The 4677-nt window shown below is 47.7% G+C and overlaps 1 long non-coding RNA gene across 1 annotated transcript; it reads right to left on the reverse strand.

The window, feature by feature from the left end:
* Window positions 1-20: 20 nt before the first annotated feature.
* On the reverse strand, window positions 21-4549 carry LOC122470089. Its single transcript, XR_006293818.1, has 3 exons — window positions 4435-4549; window positions 1318-1482; window positions 21-127 (listed from the first exon to the last, which is right to left on the reverse strand). It is a non-coding gene; the product is annotated as an uncharacterized LOC122470089 (long non-coding RNA).
* Window positions 4550-4677: the final 128 nt, after the last annotated feature.

Consider the following 4677-nt stretch of genomic DNA (forward strand, 5'->3'; position numbering starts at 1 on the left):
CTGCAGTATTTTCTTTTCCTCATACTCTCCATCCAACCAAGCATGGGGTTCACTGGAGCACAGTTGATACTAAAGCATGTTGGCCTTCCAAGTCTTACTTTTTTAAAGCTGAGTAGTTAAGAATTCCCTGTAAGAACAAAACCCTGTAAATTGAGCCTCATATCTGGTATATTTTACCAAACAGCCTTAAAATATATTTGGAAGCAAAAATCAGTACGAATGTATATCCTTGAAAAATGCAAAAAAAAAAAATCCCTGAAATATTCTTCTATAAATGAATCCTATTTCCCCAGAGTATTCAAAGCATTTTTTCTACCTAAATAAATATTTAAATCCTGAGTAGTATACAGTAACGACACTTCTTCCTATACTCACTATACTATGTTACAAACAAATGTATTTGCAAGTATTGGCATTTTAGACTTTAAAAATGATGTATTATTTAAGATGAACTGCTCTTTAGAAATAGCCACAGAAAAGCAAAGTCAGCGTAGACCCCTTAGGGAGAGGAAATGTAAAATGCACATATGCGCCCAGACCTGCTGACACATATAAATCTACTGGCCGCTGATGCATTTTACCTCATTTCCTGCAGCCTGTACAAAACGTCTAACGACAAATTCTAAGATTAGACAACAACTATTCTAGATCCCAGCTTCTCTGACCCTGACTTGAATGAAAGTGTTCACTGAATTTGGATTTTTTTTTTTTATGTTTTGTATACTCATTTTTATCTTAAAATCCCCCAAAAGTTTTGGCCTGAACCACCCCTAGGTGAGCAGATTAACCTGTAGCTAAACGTGACAGTGGCCACCGATTCGCAGTGGGGGGTGCGTACGAACCCCTGTCCGGTCCACCGAGTCCCAAAGAAGGTCGTGTGACACGCAGCCAGGGCCTGCCGCCGGCCCCCAGGCAGTGTCACCTGCCACCATGACTCAGTGCAATATTTTCACTTCTCACACAGGCGACATCCCACCGTGAAATGCAGATAAGCCATGTTTACATATTGTACATGTAACGAAAAATAAAACTGTTTATAATACTTGTGTTAGTCAATCAAACCAACTTATTTCTGGCACTTCTGGCAGATACGCACCACAGACCTGTAGTGTGGCCGTCTCACCACGTTATGGAGATAGTTTCAGTAAGAGATTTTGCGTATGCTGGAGACGCTCAGATCGGACAGCGTTCTTCCCCGAAGACACCGCGTAACTGTTGAGACACGAGCTGACACAGCGTTTTGCTCACGGCAGCATCGCCACGCTGAAGGCTTTAGTTTAACTCTCAAAATCAAAACACAAGTATGATAAACAGGACCCGTAAGTTCCACGAAGCCCGAGCAGGTGAATGTCGCTTGGGAACAAGAGCACTTTGCACATAACTCCTCTCCCCCATCCTCGTTTGTCGTCGTCGCGTACACCGTCTGCGTTGTCACCGGTAACGGTTGTTACCACTTCCTCTCCGCAAACGTGTAGGACTGCCCTAGAACAGTGGATAAAGAATGGAACTGTTGTAGGATACCAAAAATTTACACTTTTGTTTAAAAGGAAACGTTGATGTGTTCACCTCAAGATCAATACTAAAGACTTCTAGCATTAAATAGAAAAGTGTACCGTTAGAGAAAATAATCACATCTAAGGCTCCCTGTTTAAAAAAGCAAACACAAAGACATAGCCACGAAGTCAGTGACCTCCCCAGTGGGGGGACTCCCCCCCCCCCACTGGCTCCCGTGGAGAAGCCAGACTTAGAGCGGGAAGGCAACGAAGGGGGTACTCAGACGTATGGGCCGTGATCGTTGCTCTGGGGTTGTGTCTTCTAGACGTTTGCCTTTCTCAACACGGTCCCCGCACGCCAGTCAAAAGACCCCAGGCTGCGTACTTTCAGCCCTGCCAGACACCCTGCCCCAGCCCCACCCAGGACGGACTTTCCGGAAAGTCGTCACCCGGCAGCCGTTGGCCAAGGTTCCCGTGGTGACTGTGTGTTGGCCCGTCGGAACCGCTGTCTGCTCTGGGCCAGACCTCTTGCTGGCGAGTAGGAAGGGGTGGAAGGGGTCATGGTCTTTGCCAGAAGGCTGGTACAGCCAGACCGGACCTCGTGTGGCCCGTGGAGCCTCTTAGAGGACCACCAGCCCACACCGAGTTGGGTTTTTGCTGGGAAGGGCAGCCAGCGTGTTACCAGAACCTTCACTAGGCAGGAGGTCGGGTGCTGCTGTTTAGAGTCAGCCTGGGAGCTGGCGCGTCCCCAGGCTGCACAGAGTGGCTGGGCTGCTGTTCGTGAGAGAGGCCCCCCGACATCTTGGTGGTGTCAGCAGGAAGCGTACGAATGTGGCATGTCCCACTTGAGTGTGCCCACGTGGGAGGGCACCTGCGTGCGGCGTCTGACCCCCCACTGCTGAAAACCAGAACAGTCCTGCCAACAAGTCAACAAGTGTTGAGTCTGGTCCCCCCAGAAACCCACCTCAAGCCAAATTCGACACATTTCTGTGTACTCCTTGCTGCTTTCCCAGACGCCTCCTTTCTTCTCAAGACCACTGATTTTTTTTTTTTTTTCCTACTGCAAATTTAACACACTAATCAGGTAGTTGCAGACTGTGGTCTCCAAGCCACATGCCCTTGGAACTTCCCGAGGGTTCTCTTTTGTTTTCATTTGCGTATCTGTTTACCCTTTGAAAGTTTGGGTTGAATACAGGATGCCAAAACTTGAAAACAGATCAGAAAACCACAAGCAGAAGAGATCGGGGATGTGGTCCGCTGCTGAGTGGGAACACGTTCAACCGCTTGGCTGGAGCATTGGGCGTATTGCTTCACTCCGAACCCCTCCCGTGTCTGTTATATCAGGGCCCCTGTGCTGTGCTGACGGTCGCAGTAAGGCAGGGAAGGTGACCGAGTGTTGGAGGAGAGGTGCCCTTCCACACGCCCGACAACACGCCCGTCAGCACAGAGTGGCCGCACAATGTTTTGGAAAATCACTAGCTGACCCATCAAACAACCTGGCTCCCAGTCATACACCAGCCAGACTTCATTTCACGTCTGTTTCCTCCTGTCTCTTGTCTCACTCGCAGACAGATTATGAAAATCAAGGTCATGTGGGCTCCAAAGTCCTCCAAGCTCCTTGCGGACTGGTGGCAAAAGCCTGAATTACCGCTCAAGATGAGGCCCAGGGCCCTCTGGCCAATAGTCCTCCTCACCAGGTGTGGGACGCTGGCAAAAGTCAGGTCCGTTCATAAATATCTCAGAGAACCAGATGCCGCCCAGAATTAGGCAATGTCTTCGCCGTTACTTAAGGTCAGCGGCATCTTAGATGCATGGATGGCTATCAAGCCCAGTGTTCAAGGGGTGAAGGAACACAATTTGGGAGCACATCAAGAATGGAATCAGACAGACTGACCGAAATTGCTGAAGGTTTGCGACATCTGCCCCTCTGATTCCAACTCTTTGTGATTGTTCTAGCTCAGGCTTCAGAGAAGGCGGAAGTGGTCCACGGGAACGCTCCAAGAAACACCCATCTTTTCATCCCTGCAACATCGCGACGTGTCCGTAACTTTATGAATCGCTAACCCTAACCCTCGCATTTCTATCCAGCGTGAGAAGAAATTATTTCAAGTTTCAGTGTAAACACGTGACAGATGACTTCTTTGCAGAGGAAACGTTAGTTACCTACTCCACCAGTACTTTTTAAAGAGATTTTGTACATACACCAACTAAGGTAACAGAGGCTTACCGCCCTACTTTCTTAGATTTTATGTGACTCTTCATCATGGGTGCTTATTCTGAACCTGAAAGGCTTGGGAGTCCAAGCTTTCACGTACTCAGTGGGGGAGGGGTCATGACGAACGACGTCGGCCCGGTTTCTTGTGCCAATTTAAGTACAAATCTCTCTCTTGCCAGTAGACGGTGTGCTCTGTGCTTCGGCCAACACACGTGAAGGGAGCCCAGAGGCTGTCTGTGGTCCTTTATGGACGCCACTCACCATTCTTTGGTTTTCCCCCAACTCACGCCCACGCCCCGCCCCTGCCATCCCAGCGTTAGGACCACATCACGGTAAAAGGGCTCAGCATGTGTCTCCCTCCCTCCACCTTATAACTGGTTTGCTGAATTCAAAGGTTTCCCCCACAAGTAGTAAACAATCCTAGGCTACTTTTGAACTCAGATTTCCGATCGCTAAGCCACTTTCCTCTTGTGCAGGTCCTTCCTGTCTAGAGACCAGTTCACATACCCACCTCCATGTTACGTGCCAAAATACCCAGGGGTGGCCTAAGGACTAAATTCAACACCTCCTATAGAAGTTCAAGGAACGTTAGAACCAGGAAACTAGCTGTTTAGTTCAAGTTTTAAAAAGAAGTATATAAATATATATATATACACATATATATATATAAATATATATACATATGAAACCATATCAACGAGGATGAGCAGAGTGCCAAATATTCACCTCTGTGCAAAGTTACACCTCACTGGGACCCAGCTCTTTTATGTACTTCTCTCTCATGCTTTTATGGTTCTTTTGACAAATTCTGTTTAGTAGCATGCAGAATACCCGACGGGAACGTACGGCCTACAGTCCGTCACCGCCTCGTCTTGCTTCTTGTTAATAACGTATCAGAATGTTGGTCATTTCTTTCAGACGCCACCAGGTTGCATTATTTGAGTTCTCTTTGTTCGTGACTTTTTTTTC

The sequence above is a fragment of the Prionailurus bengalensis genome, chromosome B1, assembly GCF_016509475.1.
Source record: "Prionailurus bengalensis isolate Pbe53 chromosome B1, Fcat_Pben_1.1_paternal_pri, whole genome shotgun sequence".
NCBI lineage: Eukaryota > Metazoa > Chordata > Mammalia > Carnivora > Felidae > Prionailurus > Prionailurus bengalensis.